The following is a 22,670-nucleotide window of genomic DNA, read 5'->3' on the forward strand; positions in this document are numbered from 1 at the left end:
ACCCGAATGGACAATGTAAAGCTAGGATTTCACTAGCATTTCTTGATGGTATAAGATTAATGATACTGGTTATATTGCTCTGTAAAAACTATTTAGAAACCTGCAGGTAGCACACAGTGTAAAATCTTTTGAATAAAGAGAACAAAACAACAAATGCAAAAGCATTTCACCTTACTTGATTTTTATTTTTTTTTTATGGAGAAATAAAATTATATATATGCCATAAATCACAGTCTCCTTAATGTCATGTTTCAATTTATGGCCCAAGAAACTACAATAACAAAACAATGTGCATAAAAACTCTAAAGGAACTTTGAGTGAGTTTTCTCTTTCATAAAATTTAGGTATGTGATGCAGACACAAGGAGCTAAGGGGTACCCAATTGGCAACTGCAATAAATAATCAAAAAGGATAAAACACTGGGTAGAGATTAAGCAGTCTAATTCAAAATCAATTATAAAATCATACACAGTACAGTCTCAATTATCCTATCTATGGCTGATCTGACCATCCAGCATATCCAACGCACCCCCCCCCCCCAGCACGCGCCTATTTATAGCCTGATCCTTAATGTCAGTCATTGATTTAGCGGTAAGGGCTCACGTGCTACATATGTGGTGACCGGTCAGTGAGTGCCAACTGCCAATTAACCCTGGAAAAGCCCAATGCAGTAGGAAATAAAAACTTTGTCCAGACATTATGGGTGTGCGCCAAATCCAAAATTACCACCAGGGATGTGCACTAGCCTGGTGATAGTCTCATTTTGGCACATGCAACCAGAATTGAATGCAATACTCAAGGTGAGCTCGCACCATGGAAGGATATAGAGGTATTATGATATTCTTATTCTTATTTTGCATCCCTTTCCTAATAATTCCTAGCATCCTGTTTGCTTTTTGGCTACTGCCACAGACTGGGACTAGGTGGAGCTTGCAGCCACTAAGAAGCCAAAGAAGAGGAAGCTGCTGCAGCAGTGCACAGGAACAGGTTCCCAGCCAAGGCTTCCTTTACCACCCCCCTCCCTATACCTAAGGCATGGTGCAATCTACTCACCAGGGGTCAAACTAGTGGATGATGCTCTCAAAGTGAATGACAGCAAAGAGTCTGGAACTGAAGCGCACAGCCAAGCCTGAAAAAAAAAAAAGTAAAAAAGAGCAGGAACTGCCAGTCCACAGGTTGTGAAAGACCCCAGAACAGGCCTTCACTGGCAACAGCTGAGGAGGTCGAAAGGTGGGGTGCCCAACCTGTTGTTGGCCACTATTGCCCCTGAGGAACCGGCTGAGTTGTGCTTGCTGTCAAGGGCTGAGTGTTCTGCCATGTTGCAGCTGTTAACTGGCCGTGTCAGTGCCTGGGTTTCCAGAGGCAGATCTTATGATCTTTTATGATTTCACTTTTCTTTCTTCTAGACTAAAATGCTCCACGTTCTGTCATGTGACCTCCTCTCTTCATGTCACTCCAGCAACTGCCGGCTGATCCCCTGCCGCTGATGCTCTGTGCCAAATTACCATCCACGCAGACAGAAATATGAGGCCGAAGAGCAGGTGATAGGTCCTGCTGTACAAGTTTTCTTTTCATTGCTGATTTGCGTTTTCTGTATTATCCAACTTTTCAATTATCTGACAATGGGTCTGTCCCATTTAAGTCAGATAATTGAGACTCTACTACACATACAAATGCAAACCATCAATATTAAAAAAAAAAAAAAACCAAGGCAGAATGGTATTCTGAATTTTTTTTTAACAGGATTTTGTGATTTCTGTTTGTGGATATCTGTAAGCTAAAGATAATATTGTGGATAGGATGAACATTTTATCATAAATGAGACTATCCTTAGGATTGTGCTGCAGTTGCATGTCTAGAAGAAGACCCTCTCCATTTATGAGGGCTCCTTTGCCCATAACATCTATATTTCTGACCTGTTAAAGGGAAATGGGACTTGATATATTGCCTTTCTGAAGTTTTTGCAACTACATTCAAAGCGGAATACATGTTTTCTGGTACTTATTTTGTACCAGGAACAATGGAGGGTTAAGTGGCTTGCCCAGAGTCACAAGGAGCTGCAGGGGGAATTGAACTCAGTTCCTCAGGATTGAAGGCCACTGCACTAACTACTAGGCTACACTCCACTCTACTCTATGCCAATCCTATATGAAATTAGTCTCCTGAGGCAGGCGGTTGCTGAGCCATGTCAAGCATATGATCTGTGGATAGTCATATATTAAATATTAGAATTAGATGCTTTTTAATGTTGCTGTTTTGTGTATTGATTTTCAATTAGTGTGTGTTATATATACCATGTATTTTGGTTATTTATTGGGATTGCCAGTTAAGTGCCCCTTTGCTCCTTGTTTTGTATATACTGTAGTTTGCAAATAGATAAGCCTCTGTTTTCTCTTGATGGTATGTGATACAATACTTGGGGGCCCTTTTATTGAGGTGCACTGAAAAATGACCTGCACTGGTGTAGGTGTGTGTTTTGGATGCGCGCAGGTCAATTTTCAGCACGTCTGCAAAAACGGCCTTTTTTGTGGGCAAAAATGAACGTGCGGCAAAATTAAAACCAGCGCGTCCATTTTCAGCATGAGACCTTATTGCCACCTATTGACTTAGCAGTAAGGTCTCATGCGTTAACTAGTCAGTAATCATCAGCGTGTGTACACTGCTGATTACTGCTGGGTAAGCGCCACTACCGCGGGTTTTGGATGCACATCAAAAATGGAATTACTACCTTGGACACGCAGTAGCCAGGCGGCAATTCCAATTTGACATATGTTGTACACGCACAGGCACCTATGCGCTTTAGTAAAAGGACCCCTTGGTGCTAGGGATACTTAGGGGCCCATGTACTAAGGCGCGTAGGCGCCTATACGCATACTGTGCGCGTCAAATTGGAACTACTGTCCAGGTACCACGTGTCCTGGGTGGTAGTTGATGCACATCCAAAACACGTAGTTGAAATTTTCTATCGCATGGTGCTTACCCAGCGGTAGTCGGCAGTGTATACGCACTGATGATTACCGCATGGTTAATGCATGAGACCTTACCGCTAAGCCAATGGGTAGTGGTAAGGTATCATGCTGAAAATGAACGCACACTGGTTTTAATTTTGCCGCACGTCTGTTTTCAGCCACAAAAAAAGGCCTTTTTGCAGGAACACTGAAAAATGGCCCTGTGTGCGTCCAAAACACAAGCCTCCACCAGTGCAGGCCATTTTTCGGTGTGCTTTAGTAAAAAGGCCCTTTAGAAAGCTATTTATATTTTGAAAGTCTACTTTGTGTGCTCTTGTATTAGTACTTTTTCATGTAAGATACTGTTCTCAAGGCCTAAGTAGCTGAGATAAACTCTACAACCTGCAATTTCTAACTCTGTGACTCTTGAGTCACATAAACATTATTTCCTTCATATAACAAGATGTGAAACAAAGTTTGTATTAAACTGGGTACACAACAATGAGCCTTTTGAAGCAGTATCATAAAAGCACTTCATGATATGTGAACATTTTGTCATAACAGTAGATGTGCCATTTTGAACAGAGAAATGGAAAATTTCTGACCTTGATTTGGGCATCTCTTAAATAAGAAAAAGAGGTCAACCTTCTGTGAAAGGTAAAGACACTTGAAGAGCGGAGGTATAAAAGCATAAAAATTTCAAAACTAGGTCAGACAATAGGACCATCCATCCCAGCATCCTGTTTCCAGCAGTGGCCAAATCACAAATATCTGGAAGAGTCCCATAAAGTAGCTACATTCCAAAGGGAAAAAAATGGCAAATAAAGTTAACACCATACAAAAAAAAAAAAAAAAAAACGAGATTGTAAAGAAAAAAAAAGTGTGTGTGTGTGTGTGGGGGGGGGGGGGGGGGAGCAATTGTAAGTGATGGCTGCCATTGCATTAATTTAAAGGGCATCACTTAAAGATAGATAGATAGATAGATAGATAGATAGATAGATAGATAGATAGATAGATAGATAGATAGATAGATAGATAGTGTCAGCAGGCCACAACCTTCAGGCATTCCTGCAAGTATGAACTCGGCTGACCCTGGAAGGGCCCTTCCCTGGACACAGCACTCCCAGAAGCAGACTCTAAAAGTATGCTTAAAACCGCTTTATTCCATCAGCAAAGCCAAGACATTTCCTCTTCCAGACACAGCCCTTGGTTACAGCACATATCATGCCTTGTTCCTTCCCCCCACCGGCCACAGTTTCTGGATACAGTTTAAATCATTACACTGCTTCCCCAGCATGGCCTGATTCCTGGAGACAGTTTTAAATCACTCACTGTTTCCCCAGCATGGCATGACTTCTGGACACAGTTTAAATCACTCACTGCTTCCCCAGCATGGCCAGGTTCCTGGAGACAGTTTTAAATCACTCACTGTTTCCCCAGCATGGCAGTGTTCTGAACACAGTTTAAGTCACTCACTGCTTCCCCAGCATGGCCATGTTCCTGGACACAGTTCAAGTCACTACCTGTTTCTCCAGCCGGGTCTGACTTCTGGCCACAGCTGAAATCATTCACTGCTTTATAGCATGGCACCTCTCCCCCTTGAGTGGAACAGCTGCTTAACTTTTCCTCCAAGCTTTCCCCAGCCTTGAAGAAGGTTTGTTATGAAGCCTTTCAACTTCTTCCCTTGTACCTGAGCTAGGGCAGCAAATCTCCATGGGCTCACTTCCCCAGTCATCTTGGGCTTGGATCTCCTCTCTGACCTCTTTCTCCACATCCCATTCCATGGGCTCCTCTCCCTTTATGGTCCCCAGCTGGTCCTCTCCCTCCTGATTATTCCTCCTCAGCCAATCCCCCTCCTCTCCCTCGGGATCCTGGGACTTGTAGTTCCCTGGCTGCTCCCTTTGCTTGCCCCCAGGGCTTTGCAGGGGTTCTTGGGAACTGTAGTCCTCCTCCCTTCTCCGGATCTTGGGAAACTTATACCTCCTTGGGTCGTGGCTTTCCAGCCCCTAGGATCCTGGGACTTGTAGTTGGAATCCCAGGTATGAAACCTACCCATCTTGCTCCTCTCCCAGATCCCTTCTTCCCTGACCCTCAGGGGTTCCTCACAATAGATATAGATATAGATATAAATGGCGCCTAAGGTTAGGTGCTAATTCCGCACCCAGGTTTCAGCACGGAAATGGGGCTGAAACAGCATATCAATGCAGAAATATACTTACATATCCAGTTATAGAGTAGCACCTAAATATAATAATATACCGCAAAAGCACGCCCAACTTATATGCCAGGATTTACACCTGGTTTCAGTTGATGTTCATCCTCACACCCAAAGTTGGCCATTGAATTCGGTGGCCAATGGTATTGTATAAGGAGTGTTCATCTTGGAGTGCCCTTTGTAGAATAGCACAGGGCACCATTTACTGAATCCGGCCCTATATGTATAGAAATAATGGTTAATAACTAAAAACACAAGATGGTGACCCCCGGGCTGGCACAAGGCAGTAGACAGGGCAAGAACCAAGGCAGGACTGGGCAAAACAAGACAAGACTAGACAGGAGAAAGCTAGGTGGGGCAAGGCAGAACTAGACAAGAATAGGCAAGGCAAGGCTAGACAGGACAGGGCTAGACTGAGCAAGGCAAAAAGGACAAAGGACAAGGCACAGCAGATGAGACAAGGACTGGATCCAGATGAGGTAAGGAAAGCAAGTCAGCAGGGCTAGAACTGGAACTCAGGAAGGGCAAATCAAGACAAGGAACTAGGCTAAAACTGGATCCAGACAGGCAAGACAAGGGCAATACAAGAACTGGATCTGGACAAGACTGGACAAGGCAATGAGGAAGACAGACAAGGATGTGACTAGATACTAAAGACAAGGGAAGGCAAGAAAAAAAGGCAAGGTCTAAGCAAAACCAGGCTAGTCGGGGCAAGGACAAAAGTCCAAAGCAAGGCAAGGTCTGAAGACAAGGCAGGGCAGAAGCTTGGCAGGAACTCAGAGACAGGATAGGGCTGGATCTTGGTGGAAACTTGGAGGCAAGGCAGGGCTGGAGATTGGCAGGAACAAGGAGAAAAGGCAGGGCAAGGCTAGGTCTGAGGCAAGGCTAGGCAAGTTCCAAGATACAAGATAAGGCTGGAACAGGATCAAGACCAGAGCAGGAACACAAGACAAGGCTGAAATCCTCATTGCAAAGTACTGAAGAAAGGCCTGGGCCTTCCGTAAATGCACCTAGACCTGTGACATCACTCCTGGTGCACCTCCCAGGATACATTCCCCTGGCCCTAGAAATGATGGCACTCAGTGGGCGCGTGTACATCTATGGGAGCACCCAGAATGCCACCGCATTGGAGGACACCATGGGACCAGGCCGTGGGGCAAGTCAGAAGCGATGGTGGGTTGGGGTGTGGGGCAGGAGTCATGGCAGGGCCGTGACAATACCTATACATATAATGCAGTCAATGCTGCTTCTGCAATCTGTTTTAGCACTGATTATTTAGATAGTGACTGAATATTGGATAATTTTTCATTTCTTTCACCCTCAGCCCCTCCCCCTCACATTCTTTTCTCTATTCCTTCACAGTACAGATACTGTTGGCTTGATTGTGGGGAGGGTTTCATCCTGACACTACCTTCCTACCTAGAATTTTAAAATATACACAAATGTGTCTACACCAATCTGACTATACTCTATTCTATAACCACACCCATATCTTTGATAGCACATAGTTTAGGATGAGAGCATTCAAACAGATACCTAACTTATAGACTACTTTAAGTTCTGTGTTCTATCTCCAGAATCTTGGTGCAAGCATTTACATCAGCTTTATGGGTGGAGTAAGTATTCATGTAAGAACTGCTATACTGGGACAGACCAAAGGTCCATCAAGTCCAGTATCCTGTTTCCAACAGTGGCCAATCCAGGCACATAGGTGCATATATACCTAGTTATGCTAGATAGCAATTCTATAACAGTGTGTCTGTATTTAGATACCTAGAGGGTGTCTATTAGGAGCCTATTCTATAATGGAAAGTAGGTGCCTGGTTTTCTTTATAGATATCAGCTCTTGAGTGAGTACACACAGGAAATCCAATACGTTAGCATTTAACTTTCAAAAAGGAGATTATGATAAAATGAGAAGAACAGTAAAAACAGAATTTAGAGGAGCAGCTGCAAAGGTTAAAAATTTACATCAGGCATGGATGCTGTTCAAAAATACCACCCTGGAAGTCCATGCCAAATGTGTACTATGTATTAAAAAAGAAGGAATGAAGGCCAAACGACAGCTGGCTTGGTTAAAAAGTGAGGCAAAGGAAGATATTAGAGCTAAAAGAAAATCCTTCAGAAAATGGAAGAAGGATCCGACTGAAAATAATAAGAAGCAGAATAAGGAATGGTAAATAAATACAAAGCGCTGATAAGGAAGGCAAAGAGGGACTTCAAAAAAAAGATTGTGCTGGAGGCAAAACCATATAGCAAAAAATCTTTTTTAGGGATATTAGAAGCAAGAAGCTGGCAAAAGAATCAATTGTACTGCTAGATGACCGAGTGGTAAAAGGGGCACTCAGGGAAGACAAAGCCATAGCAAAAAGATTTAATGAATTCTTTGCTTCAGTTTTCACCAAGGAAGATTTGGGAGAGATACTCGTGCCAGAAATAGTATTGCTGAACTATTGTTAGTATTATGTAATTTATTTTTAAAATCAAGCATGGTACCGGAAAATTGGAGGGTGGCCAAAATAATGCTGATTTTTAAAACAGGTTTCAGGGGTGATCCGGAAAATTATAGACCTGCGAGCCTAATGTCAGTGCCGGACGAAATGGTAGAGGCTATTATGAAGAACAAAATTACAGAGTATATTCAAAAGCAATGATTAATGAGACAACCCCAACATGGATTTAATGAAGGGAAATCCTGCCTCACCAATCTACTACATTTCTTTGAAGGGGATGAAAAAAAACATGTGCATAAAGGTGAGCCACTTGATATTGTGTATCTGGATTTTTAGAAGGTATTTGACAAAATACCTGATGAAAGACTCCAGAGGAAATTGGAGAGTCATAGGATAGGAAGTAGTGTTCTATTGTGGATTAAAAACTGGTTAAAAGATAGAAAACAGAGAGTAGGGTTAAATGGTCAATATTCTCAATGGAGAAGGGTAGTTAGTGGGGTTCCCCAGGGGTCTGTGCTGACGTTTAATGTGAGCAAGTGCAAAGTGATGCATTGAGAAAGAAGAACCTGAACTATAGCTATGTGATGTAAGGTTCCACATTAGAAGTCACCGAGCAGGAAAGGGATCTAGGTGTCATCGTTGATGATACATTGAAACCTTCTTCTCAGTGTGGAGTGGTGGCTAAGAAAGTAAATAGAATGTTATGTATTATTAGGAAAAGAATGGAAAACAAAAATGAGGACATTATAATGCCTTTGTATTGCTCCATGATGCATCCGCTCCTAGAATACTGTGTGCAATTCTGGTCACCGCATCTCAAAAAATATATAGTGGAATTAGAAAGGGTACCGAGTTTGGAGAAAATACGGCTGAGGGGATATATGATAGAAGTCTATAAAATAATGAATTGGGGCACATAACCAAGCTACAAAGTAGTAAATAGAAAACAAATTGGAGAAACATTTTCACTCAATGTGTAATTAAACTCTGGAATTCATTGCCAGAGAATGTGGAAAAAGCAGTTAGCTTAGCAGGGTTTTAAAAAATTGGATAATTTTCTAGAAGAAAGATCTATAAGCCATCATTAAGATGGTATTGAGGAAAATCCACTGCTTATTTCTAGGATAGGCAGCATAAAATGCATTGTTCTGTTTTGGGATCTTGCCATGTACTTGTAATCTGGATTGGCCACTGTTGGAAACAGGATATTGAGCTTGATGGACCTTCAGTCTGTCCCGGTATGGCAATGCCTAAGTTTTTATGTTCTTAATACTAACATCACAGGTTATCTACATGTGTATGTGGTTAGGCACTAGCACTTTCACCAATCAGATAGCTGGTGTAAATACTTGATGCTGGAGATACTCTTCACCAGGACTTCATCCATATGTATATTCCCACTTGCCTATTATGCTCTATGTAAGATATGCTCATATATATATATATATAGATATAGATATAGATTAGATATAGATATAGATATATATATATATATAGAGAGAGAGAGAGAGAGAGAATAGCCCATAAGCAGGTTTTCAGCATTTACACGTGCATTTATACACATAAAAGCATAAATTCCAGCATTCTGTTTATGCATCCATTGAGCTCATATATATTAGCACTTTATATGTAGCAGCCTGAGGAATTCAGCAGGAAGGAGTGTTTGCTTGAATCCTTAGTGCTTCTAGTTTAATTCACAATAGAATAAAGTCCCCTGGCTGTCCTCATTTATAGGTAGGCAGTCTAGAGCCCTTAATATGAACTCTCTGACTTCTGACACTTCCTAGAGAGAGATGGAAAATGCAGGAAGCTAGTAGAATAAAAAGAGCGTCCAGCATAATCAGTGGGATGCTCTGGTGACTGCAGAATCCTTCTCTGACTATAAAAGAGAGATTCACCTATTTCCATTTGTAAAATGTTTGTAAAATAGCAGTGTTCTTGCCAGACATCACCAGTGTACAAACATCCATTTGTCATGTATTTTAGAACAGACTGTGCATCAGCAGATCCTGCTCTAAAATACCACCACTGTCAGCAACATACTGACCTGAAGGTCCATATTCTGACTTGGACATCATTTCTAAAATGCCATTCTACAGTTTTGAGGTCTGGGACTGGTCAGAAAATGGCACCTACTTGTGTGCTTTATCAGTCCTGCTAAGTAAGCAACATTCTTTTTTCTTCGATGGTTGTTCCTGTTGTGTGCATTGATACGTATATGTGCTTCTTTGATGGCACTATAAATATTGTTTATTATTATTTTTTTTACATAAGACTCTGTCCCTAGTGAAGCCCATTGGACCAGTATTTAGTTTCTATGCTGGTCCAATACTCTCCTTTTGATAAGAACAAGTATGATATCAACCTGTTCATTAGTCGTAGTAATGCACTTGTGGAGAGTTGGGCAATCTGTCTACGTTTGAATCTAAATAGGGACAGAACAAAGGGCCCATTTTACTAAGCTGCGTAGGCGCCTAATGCGCACCAAATTGGAGTTATTGCCCGGTTACCGTGTGGCCCTTGCAGTAATTTCAATTTTGACGCGCATCCGCTACACACGTCTGAAAAATATTTTTTATTTTCTGTCACGCGTAATGGACGCAAGCCAAGTGGCATTTGACGTGCATAGGCCGTTACCGCCCAGATTCTTTACCGTTGGATCTATGGCTGGCAGTAAGGTCTCAGACCCAAAATGGACGCATAGCAATTTTGGTTTTGCCGCACATCCATTTTCAGCAAAAAAGTGGCCTTTTTTACAGGTGCGCTAAAAAATGGATCGGCACACGCCCCAAACCCGCACCTACACTACCGCAAGCCATTTTTCAGCTTGCCTTTGTAAAAGGACCCCAAAGTTCCTAGTTGTAACTGCACCTTATACTGATATTTCTGATTTTCAGTTGGATTGGGAATAGGCATGCCCAAGGTTACCGCTGCAGCCCTTACCGCCTCCTATAGGACTCCAGCGGTAAGGGCTCTGGCAGTAAATGGCCATGTACCAAATTTTTAAGTAGGCATGGCCATTTATTGTCTCTGTTTGGGAAATGCCCTTTTACCTGCTGTGGTAAAATGTTGCTTCGGCACACAGAAATTCCCCATTCCACACACAGGCCACCTTTTACTGCCGTTTGGTAAAAGTGTCCCTTAATGTGCATTGTAGCTTTATAACTGAAACAAATTGACTGAAAACACATATTAATGCATAGGTTAATGCATATTAAAGCAATCTTGCATGCACCAAATTTTTTAAGGCATGCTGATGAAGTGAATACACGCTAAGATGGACATCCTAAGTAGTTAATAGAAAATCTCTTTGGATTAAATGTAACCAATATATAGTGTCTTGCTTTTGGCTTAATGTATCAGGCAATGTAACCTAATGGAAAAAATAAATCAATTTTGCAAGATTTTTACATTGATATGGAAGAAGGTAGTAATTTTATTGTTCATCAGTAATATTATGAGAATCCTGGCCCTTCATTTGTATTAAAGTATGCACCGATGATACGCTTCTGACAAACCTATATTTTAGCACAAGTAGAAGGCAAAGCAACTTTAAATTGCTGCTCATGTAAAAGCTGAGAAGAAAATGAGACTAATTTGTCTGTCCCATAAAGGTCACTTGTACTTCCTGGAAGCTTTTCTTTTTTTTTTTTAATTATTGAAACACTATACTGAATCCTGAAAATCCTAACCAGCTAGAAAGAAAAATAGATAAATAGCCCATTTCAATTTAGAATGAAAGAGAGAACACATGGCAAATTAATCATATTAACCAGTTTCCTTTCCTCATTTTTTTCCTCATGTCAGCTGGGGAAATAAATACACCCTATGTGTTAAAGGGCATTATTTACTGCAGGCCTCATGTTATTTTATTTATTTATTTATTTAATTTTATTGTGTATTTAGCCCACTCTACCGGTAATACCCAGAATGGGTTACAAGAAAACACACATAAAAAAACCAACTAAAAATATAGACAACATATAAAAAAAATTATAAATATAAAACATTATCAATATACAATTCCATAGAATATATCCATCTAAGAGTAAAAATATATCTATTTATTAAAAACACCTATTTATTAATGATACACATTAAAGGGATAATTCTATAAAGCGGGTGCTTACGTTTGTGCACCAATTACAAATGAAAATGATTAGAATGATGGCTGTATGCATGTATGTGTACATATACAAGCACAAATGCTAAAATTCTACATAGTCCATATTTGACAGATTGACATGAATATAGTAGAATCTGGCCAGGATTCACACTTATGTATGTAGCTTTAAAAATACTACAGGGAGAGGCAAAAAAACAAAAACTAACCCCCCTGGATAAGTTATGCATCTATCTACAACATTTAACTGCACTGTTTATCTGTTAACTACTTTCCTTTATGAAATAGGCAGTATATAGGTGCCCTCTAGCATTTAAATATAAGTGTACTGTTATACAGTTACTCCATAATAGCATTTGCTAATATGGTAGTACTTTTTAGTAAATCTAGCCCTAAATATTTTTAATATGAATGAAAGGAAAAATGCATTCTGTCAGTCCTTCATGCATGTTTATATTGTTGCTAGCAGAAAGGTCCGCCGTGTACTATAATTTATTCGCCAGTAACTATGAGATGTATCTTTCATCCAGAATATTCTGGAATTACTCTATCATGAGAACTTTTTAATATGGATTTCCTGTCCTTAATACCATGCATAGAGTACATATGCACTGCAGGCTGTATAAGCCAAAGAATCTAGGATGTTGCTAACCAGTACAATATTAATGAGCACTTTGTCTTTCGAACAACAGCACTATGACAACATGATGTAATACTTCATGAGATCCACGTTGTTCTCTGACTACTCACTGTGAAATTGTCAGCCATTAGGTACACTATGGAGACTCAATTTCTTCAAGCTTAATTTGAAAGGGATGAATCTACACAATTTCTGGCTTGATTGATTGAGTGTTAATAGCGAGTTCTCAGAGACCCAGTGCAAGGAGGTGTTATTATTATCACCTCTCTAACTTCTGCCAGGGCATCAGGATGGAAAATCTGCCTCCTGTTCAGACTTTTTTTTTTTCATCATCTATTTCTGGCACACTATTTTAAGCATGCTAAGAAACTTAGCAAAAGCAGACAAATTAAGTGGCTTCTATAATCTCAAAGTTTTAATGTTCAGTTTTCAAAGAAAGAGTTAGAAAAATAAGTGTCTCCTGTCATTAGAGGTGGAAAAAACAGTATCCATTCAATAAATTACATAAGGGCCCTTTTAATAAGCAGCGCTTAAAAAGTGGCCTGCACTATCCCCAAAGTGATTCTCTCTCTCACACGCTAAGACCACTTTAAGCGATGCAGGGAATGGCCAATTTTCCTATTTCTTCAGTAATGGTCACGTGTTAATTTTCCTAATTAGCGTTTGAACACTTACCAACACCTGTTTCATAGGCAGTAAGGGCTCATGTGCTAAGCCTGTGCTAATTAGTGTTCGGCAGTGTAGCTGCGCTAACTGATTAGTGCAGAACATGCAAGTGTCTAGGCAGATAGCTTAGACCAATGGTTCCCAAACCTGATCCTGGAGGCACCCCGTCCAGTCAGGTTTTCAGGATATTCACAATGAATATTCATGAGAGAGATCTGCATGTACTGCCTCCACCTCATACAAATCTCTATTATGAATATTCGTTGTGGATATCCTGAAAACCTGACTGTCTGAGGTGCCTCCAGGACCAGGTTTGGGAACCACTGGCATAGACTCTTACCTTCTTATCATTATCTGGGAATTAAGTTTATACCCTGCAATAAGGTCTAACGAGTTTAAGGGGTGGACGGTGAAAGGGCTGTGGGAAGTGCTGCATGTGGTGGATAAGAATGAGTGCATTTTCCCATATCAAATATTACAGCAACACTTTCATTTAGACCATAAGGATACTTACAGATGTGGCAGGCCTTGGTGGCAGAAAATACAAAACAAAGACTATCCCTAGAATTAGAGGAGCTTTTTAAGGCAGAGACCTGAAAGGGGGGTTTTATTTCTGGGTGAAACAAGGTAAGTGTGAAGAGTCTAGCTAAAAAATAGGCAAGAGAATCGGTCTTGTCATGTATCATTGGGATTATGGGTAATAATAGGCTAAGAAAGATACAGTATAGGCTGCTGAAGAGGGTATACATATTGAATGTGTGTTTCCTGCCTTTCCTGTTACACTGGACAAGTGATCTCCCCTTAAGGGGCCCTTTTTCCTAAGGCGTGCTGAAAAATGGCCTGCGCTAGTGTAGGCGTGTGTTTTGGTCATGCATAGATCCATTTTTCAGCGTGCCTGTAAAAAAATGCCTTTTTAAAAATGTTTGCCAAAAATGGACAGCAGCAAAATAAAAATTGGCGTGCGTCCATTTTGGGTCTGAGACCTTACTGCCAGCCGTTGACTTAGCGGTAAGGTCTCTCGCATTATGGTAATCGCCTATGCACGTCAAGTCAGAGTTACCACTTGATTTGCACCATGCCAGAAAATAAAATATATTTTCTGGCGCGCATAGCGGATATGCGTCAAAAATGAAATTACCGCATGGGCCACATGGTAGCCATGTGGTAACTCCAAATTGACATGCGTTGAGCATGCATAGGTGCCTATGCGGCTTAGTAAAAGGGCCCCTCGGTTTTGGAACTGGTGCCATGTGCTACACAGTTTGATGCAGACAGAAAAGATGGCAAACATGGGGGCCCAGAGGAAACATACATAGAGAGGCTACCCCCAAGGATCAGATTGATGTTCTCAACTTCCTATAGAGTTGGGGGGGGGGGATTCAAGGAGGTGGGTGGAGAACAGAAAGGGGTATTGGTGATACTGGGTCAAAAAAGGAATAATGAAATCCCCATTCTCTTTTTTCCTTTATCGCTGCTAAAGATCTGGGTTGGGTGGTGGTCTTTCAAGAGAAGTTGGGCTAATAAGGGATGATGAGGAGAATAGAAAGTATAGTGAGGTAGTAAAAGTATAGATGTTCAAATGTTTGAACAGTCTTTGCGAAGCTGAAGTGAAAACATAGGGGTCCTTTTACTAAGGAACACTGAAAAATGGCTTGCGGTAGTGTAGGCGCAGGATTTGGGTGCACGCCGATCCATTTTTTAGTGCACTCGTAAAAAAGGCCTTTTCTTTTGCTGAAATTGGACGTGCGGCAAAATCAAAATTGCCCCACATCCATTTTGGGTCTGAGACCTTATCGCCAGCCATTGACCTAGTGGTAAAGAATCCTGGCAGTAATGACCTACACACGTTAAATGCCACTTGACGCACATCCAAAAATAAAAAATATTTTTCAGACATGCGTATTGGATGCACACAAAAAATGAAATTACCGGAAGATCCACGTGGTAGTCGGGTGGTAAGCCCATTTTGGCGTGCATTGTATGCGCCTAGACGCTTATGCGACTTAGTAAAAGGGCCCCATAGAGATCAATATTCAGCTGCCAGAGTTAGTCCCGGATATTCAATGCTGGGCCCTGACCAGGCTTCAGCATTGAATATCCAGTTTTGTGGAGGACCTAACACATAGTCTGATATTCAGCACTTAACCAGCTATGGGTTACTGCATAAAGATAGAATTGTTATATGATCCCATTTATGCAGTAAACCTGGCTGGTTAAGTTCTGAATATCAGCTCTTAACTGGCCAAGTGCTGACTTTGCCCCCAGAACGCCCTGAAATAGCCGGTTTTCACTTCGGCACTAACCACCAATTTTCAGCAGTGATAACCTGTTAAGACCCTTAAAGAAAGATGCGCTGAATACAAAAATGTCTAAAATAGGGCAATTTTGAAACCAAAAAGACAGACATTTGTCTGATTCGAAAATATCCATGTTTGGCACTGAATTTTTGGACATTATTTTCAAAATGTCCAAAATCAGATTTGGACATCATATCGAAAATGCCCCTCAAAAACTCCTTGACATGCCCTGATAGAACATTAATTCAATCAATATTAAGGTAGCCTCTCTATATATGATCCCTCAATCACCCTTCAACCCCCCCAACATATCTGATCCCCTTGGACTAGCTCCCCACTCCCCCAATCTAGCCCCCTGACCCCCGTGACACACCCAAACCCTCGATGAAGCCCAACTCCCCAACACAGTCCCACCGCCAAACAGAATTCCAAACTCCCTGAACATCCTATCACAACCCTGACACCCCTTTTCACAATGAAGGCTTCTATTAGTCAAACCCCACCCCCTATGATAAAATCACCTCTCCCCAATCCAGCCCTCACCCTTGAATCCTTCCCAAGACTTCCCCGGGAGTCAGCATTTGGTGAGGCAGCAGATCCTAGGTCAGTGTCTGAACTCTGAAGGTGCACATGACCCCTAGTAGTACTAGTAGAAGGATCACTAGGGGTTATCCTTCCATATGATGCTTGTGACCAAAAAATAAAAATAGAAAAATAAGAACACTTTTATCAAATCTTTACATTTGTCCATTTTGTTTTTGCTAAAAACAGCATTCCATGATCACTATTAGGATAAGGAAGTCTAATGAGCCTCTGGGACACAAGTATTATGGTTCATATTTATAAAACTGGGACTAAAATAAAATGGGAGCCATATCCCCAAAATAATCTACATTATCAGTTTAAAAAATTGTATAGTACTTTTGCTCATTTGGGGGCCCTTTCACTAAGCTGGGTAGGCGCCTATGCGCGTCCAACATGTGTCAATTTTGAGTTACCACCTGGCTGCTGCATGGCCCTTGTGGTAATTTCATTTTTGATGCGCATTTACCACGTGCACCGGAAAATAATTTTTATTTTCTAGAGTGCGGCAAAAACCAGGCAGTTATCGTCACTCTACTTGTGAGACCTTACCGCTAAGTCAATGGCCGGTGGTAAGGTCTCAGTCCCAAAATGGACGCACGGCAATTTTTATTTTGCTGCATGTACATTTTCAGCAAAAAAAAATGTAAAAAGGCCTTTTACAGAGTGCTGTAAAATGGATCTGCACACGCCCAAAACACGAGCCTACACTAGCGCAGCCCTTTTTTCAGCACACCTTAGTAAAAGGGCTTATTACATTCTAGTATAGTTTAGTTTATTTGCATTTGATATACTACATCTGCTGACAGATGAAATTGGTTTACAAAGCAGAAATAAAATATTCATAGAAATGAAAAGGAACTACAGTATGTGATGGGTAGGTATACATTCACCAAGAGGAAAGAAAAAGGTAAAGGGCTATCATGGTACAAAACAACCAGTATGACTTTTTGAAGAGATCATGCTAGTTAATTAGTTATATTAGGAATTAAAAACCACACATATTTCAATTCAAGTTCTTTAATTTTAAAACAAACACCAATGTGGGTCTAAGTAAGTCTCTCTCTATCAACGTCCCGCCCCCTGAAGGTCCAGCATCTCTTCCTCCCTCCCTGTATGGTTCTAGCAGATCCCCCCTCTCTCTTTCTTTCTCTCACTCACCTGATCAACTCCCTGACCCCACAACACAAACTCAACCCTCAGGATTAATGACCCAAGCCCCCAACCCCCTTACACAACCTGACCCTCTGATCAACTCCCTGTCATGGGATTAGGAGGTAGTGTACTAATGTGGACTAAAAACTGGTTAAAAGATAGAAAACAAAGAGTAGGGTTAAAGCCAGTATTCTCAATGGGGAATGGCAGGTAGTGGGGTTCCCCAGGGGTCTGTACTAGGACCACTGCTTTTTAACATATTTATAAATGATCTAGAGATGGGAGTAACTAGTGAGGTAATTAAATTTGCTGATGACACAAAGTTATTCAAATTTGTTAAATCGCAAGAGGATTGTGAAAAATTACAAGAAGACCTTACGAGATTGGGAGAGTGGGCATCCAAATGGCAAATGACATTCATTGTGAGCAAGTGCAAAGTGATGCAAGTGGGAAAGAGGAACCCGAACTATAGCTACATGATGCAAGGTTCCAAATTAGGAGTCACCAACCAGGAAAGGAATCTAGGTGTCATCGTTGATGATACATTGAAACCCTCTGCTCAGTGTTCAACAGCGGCTAAAAAAGCAAATAGAATGTTAGGTATTATTAGGAAAGGAATGGAAAACAAAAATGAGAACATTATAATGCCTTTGTATCGCTCCATGGTGTGACCACACCTCTAATATAGTGTTCAATTCTGGTCACCGCATCTCAAAAAAGATATAGTGGAATTATAAAAGGTACAGAGAAGGGTGAGGAGAATGATAAAGGGGATTGGATGATTTCCCTATGTGAAAAGGCTAACGTTGCTAGGGTTTTCAGCTTGGAGAAGAGACAGCTGAGGGGAGATATGATAGAGGTCTATAAAATAATGAGTAGAGTGGAACCGGTAGACTTAAATAGCTTGTTTACTCTTTCCAAAAAAAATAGGACTAGGGGGCACGCAATGAAGCTACAAAGTAGTACATTTAAAACGAATCAGAGAAAATATTTCTTCACTCAACGTGTAATTAAACTCTGGAATTCGTTGCCAGAGAATGTAGTAAAAGCAGTTAGCTTAGTGGGGTTTTAAAAAGGTTTGGATAGCTTCCTAAAAAAAAAGGGCTTGGGAAAAATTCACTGCTTATTTCTAGGATAAGCAGCATAAAATGTTTTGTACTGTTTTGGGATCTTGCCAGGTTGCTGGGCTCCATGGACCTTAGCTATGTCCCTGTATGGCAATACTTATGTACTCCTAATCAAGACAAATCCCATCCATAAAACAGGCCCCCACTTTCATTACAGCCCCCCCTCCCAGGCAGAATCTCACCTCACAAAAATAATTCAACTCTCATCACATCCTAGATACTCTAAAGACAAACTCAACACCACTGGTCTTAATGGGGCTGCCAATACGCAAACCTCACCCCCTTCAAGAAACTCCACCCCTCAGACCAAAATACTCTTCCACCTTAGAGCTCAGCTCTCCCCTCACCGCTACAGTAGTCTTGCAGTACTACCATTAGATATCATCTTTTTATATACAAAATTAAAAAATCTCCTTATGTGGAAATATGACCCCTAACAATAATACCATAAAATTACCTCAAGGGGTCATCAACATCATTTTGAATTCAGGCACTGTGCTGGGCAACAGCAAAGAGGAATCGTTGCCACCTGCAATCTACTGCCTTACCATTGCTAACCCCTGTGTAAGTCCCAAGGGAATCAAGGGGTGGGATAGGTTTGGGATTTTGAAGGCATGGTATTTTAGTTGGGAAGGCAATTTTATGAAGGAAGTGAAGTTTGTGTAGTGATGGCTCCCATTGAGAATTGGGGTGTCGGACTGTCTTTGGGACATCAGGGTTGTGATCACAGGGTTGTGCTTGTATCAGGATCAGAGTTGTATGTGTGGGAGTTTGGGATTTTTCCCGGAGTTAGGCAGAGTCTGTGACAGGGGTGAAGTCTTCTGGATTTTGGGTCACATCTTAATACCCAGTGTTCTCAGACACTATGAAAAACATAGCTTACAAAGTTGGCCAAAAGCTATGTTATCCTATACTGCAGAAGTGATTAACTATGTTACTGAGATACCACAGATTAGTCATTCCCACAGGAAATTAAGGTGCACTAAAACTCTGAATTTTACCACACCTTAGTAACTACCCCCACCCCCTAACACTCCAAGTTCTTGCCTCCACTGGTAGGTTAGTTGCTGGCTACTAGCAGGGCCATACCAGATCAAACAGACATTTGCTTATTTTTAAATAATGTTTAAAATACATTTGCATGTGTTAATGCATAGAAATCAATCGTATATTGGTTAATTTATAGATTAATGCACTTACATCAGTTTTGTTTACATTAAAATTTTTAAGGCACAAAACAAACCAAGTGCCAGCTAACAAATCCCCTCATCCATAGTTTCTTTCAATATGAAGGGATATAAGCTACTAAACTTTCAATTAAATACAGTTCATCTGCTTAATTCTATGACAGTAGCATTTACAGCTGTAATCTTGACTGTGTTACTATCATACATACTGTTTTGCTATTGTTTAATGAATAAAATTAGTATTATTTACTAGACAGAGAATCTAATGACATCACAGTGTGCTGCAGGATCATTTATATCCTTACCATGGGCTTTAAAACATTTACATGTAAATTTTAGCTGAAGGAGGCTTAAGTAATATGCTGAAAATTGCAAGGCTATTGGTGACTGGGGAAAATTCCTGTCTTCCCGTTTAACAGTTTCATGCCTAGACCTCCAAGTTACACTGCTAGGTATAGCCTGAAAATCTCAAGAGAGCTATAAACATCACAACTGTCATATTAACTTGCATAGACTTTTCCCAATCCCTCTTACAATAATCATTTTGAAATATTGGCTTAACATTTATTTGCAGTGTCTTCTTGTAAAAATACCCATAGCACACATTAAAGGCACATATATTTCAGAACTGACAAACTCTGAGATGGATAGATGATAATCTTCTACTCTCCAGGAAGTAAAATGATTTTCTTATAGAATCTGAAATTCAAGGGCATTTCTGACACAGTGGTACTGCAATAAATACTGCTGACATTTATTCACTAAGATTTCTTTAAAAAAACTTAATATTCTTTGAAATAAAATGAAACAACATAGCTGGACAGTTCAATTATAAAATATGCAAATTTGTCAATCTTTTTTTTTTAATAAAAAGGAATTGGGTATTGAGTGCAGTGAAAAGGACGATTTAAAGAATAGTTATTTCTTCACATAAAGCAGTGCTTTGTGTGCAAATATAGGTGTTTATATAATTGTACATTTGATATACACATAACATTATGCTGTCTTTCAAAAAATACAAAGATCAGGGAATACTTTTACAACAAAATAAGAGGAAATATTTTTTCACTCAAAGAATAGTTAAGCTCTGGAACTCGTTGCTGGAGGATGTGGTAACAGCAGTTGGCATATCTTGGTTTTAAGAAAAGGTTTGGACACTTTCCTGGAGGAAAGGTAATAGTCTGCTATCAAAATACTGCTTGCCCTGGGATTGTAACATGGAATGTTGCTACTATTTGGGGGTTTTGCCACCTGGACCATTGGTCTGATCCAGTATGGCTATTCTTATGTTCTTATAAAGTTACATACCTATAACCTTACCCAAGCCAAGGGGAAAAATCATGAGGGGTAAGGCTGGGGATAGGATTACATTTATGCTTATATTCTTCATGCTCACATCCACTGAAATTAACACTGATATTTTGTGCATGCCAAAGAGCAGGTATAAATACATGTACATAAATTCCAAGGAGTAATTTTCAAAATAAGTTTCCACACAGGGAAAAGTATATGTGCTCAATATTTAACAGCCCAGATAGGTTCCTGGTTATTTAAATCTCTAGTCCATAACTAATGGTGAAAATTCAGCATCACTATACTGGTTAGTGCCGCAGAATACTTGTGGTTAGCACCTGAGCCACAACTGGTTAATTTGTGGGCATGGAAAATGTACAAAGCAGATCGTTAAGAACGTAATTTATTAATACAATTCAAAAACATATACACATAAATACATATATACAAAATTAGCCCAACACAGGCCGTGTTTTGCCCAGCAGGGGCTGCTTCAGGGGCTACAAGAAATCATAACAAATATAGTTATTATACAGTTGCTCTTCTAAAATCATAATAAAATAACGTGTATACACAGTTAAAAAGAAACTTACTAACCACACATAAAGTGAAATGCATGCAAAGGTTTGCGAGAAATTATATATATATATATATATATATACACATTTATATATATATATATATACAGTATATAGCACCAAAATCCCACAAAGAAAAGGACATGTAAATAAATATATATGTATACAGTCAGAGAGGTATAATAAAATAAATCTCAGAATTACATGTATATATTAAAATAAATCAACATTCGATAACCCAAAATAGTTCACTAATACATAAATGTCATATTTAAAACTTATATATATATATTTTTTTTTATATCACTCCATAAAAATGAAATTATTAATAAAAAGAAGAATAAAATAGTAGCACAGATATCAATAGATACACAAAGGAACTTTTAAAATTATTTGCAAAACACCCACCTACACAAAAATCCTCTATAGTTCAAATTGGAAAAATTATATTGGATAATTCCAAAAATATTCTGTAGGAAAAAAGAGGACAACATGAGAAACAACAAGGGATGAATCAAAAATCAAAAAATCAAAATTAAAATGAACATCCTAAACAGGGACTCACATATGCAAGCGATCTCAGTTTGAAAAAAACAGCTCTCCGAGAGGGGCCAAAACGACATAACCTAAAAATAGTTATATAAATATATAAATAGTTATAATTGCTCCTACCAACGATGGACATACATATATAATGAATTGTATCTGCATAACGTCTAATATCTTCTTGTGGCCATAACATATACAATATGAAGCTGTAATACTATCAACATCTATCATAAAAGAGGCTCAAGCACAATCTCAGAAGGTGCTCGCTACCACTCGATTTTGAATTACGTATCTAGTCATAAAGAAAGTGAATTAATCATTAGTCAGTGCTAAACAGACCTGGATTCTCCAAGCAATGTAATATAAAAGTAGTTTTACTGCCAATAGTATCGCTAACCTACTGCCGTCGATAAAAATACATCTAATAAGCCACTACTTACATTCCGTCTATCTGGCATCTCTTGTCTCTGGAGAAAGCTGAAAAACGTGCGAAAGTAAGTGCAGGAAGTTAAATACCGGAACTCCGGGTTAAAGTTCAAAGTGTAATTGCCTAAATATCTTCTTGTATTATATAAGTAGTGATACGGTGAATAGGGGGAGAAAGTGGAAAAAAATGTATAGTAATGATGGTGCTGAATATAAAATCCATAAAGTGAAACTACTATGTAAATGAGTGACGTCACCACAGAGCCGAGCGCACCCAATGAAAAACAGAGTGTGCACAGCGATACTCAGTCTCGTTCTATAATACGGTGATCAATTGAAATCAATAGTGCAAAAGCGCAAAAAATGAGAGAAAAAGAGTGAAAAAAATATATATATATAGAAAAGGACCTTCCATATAACGGACTCCTTAT

The sequence above is a fragment of the Microcaecilia unicolor genome, chromosome 6 (genome assembly GCF_901765095.1).
Source record: "Microcaecilia unicolor chromosome 6, aMicUni1.1, whole genome shotgun sequence".
Lineage (NCBI taxonomy): Eukaryota > Metazoa > Chordata > Amphibia > Gymnophiona > Siphonopidae > Microcaecilia > Microcaecilia unicolor.